We start from the raw sequence: 333 nt of genomic DNA, 5'->3' as shown, positions 1-333 counted from the left end.
GTATATATATGTATGCATATATGTATACATATACTGTATGTGCATATATGTATGCATAAATATACACGTGTGTGTGTATATATATATATATATATATGTATACATGTATCCAAATATAAATGTATATGTATACATATATGTATACATGTATACATACATGTGTACATATATATATATATGTGTACACATGTATATGTATACACATACATATATACATGTATAATGTATATATGTACAGTATGTGTATACATGTATGTATACACGTATACATTTATTTATACACGTGTGTGTATATATATATATATATGTATATATGTGTGTATATATATATAT

Source organism: Nerophis lumbriciformis, linkage group LG03 (assembly GCF_033978685.3).
Source record: "Nerophis lumbriciformis linkage group LG03, RoL_Nlum_v2.1, whole genome shotgun sequence".
Taxonomy (NCBI): Eukaryota; Metazoa; Chordata; class Actinopteri; order Syngnathiformes; family Syngnathidae; genus Nerophis; species Nerophis lumbriciformis.
The sequence above is the reverse complement of the archived record's forward strand: the minus strand, read 5'-3'. Positions refer to the sequence as shown.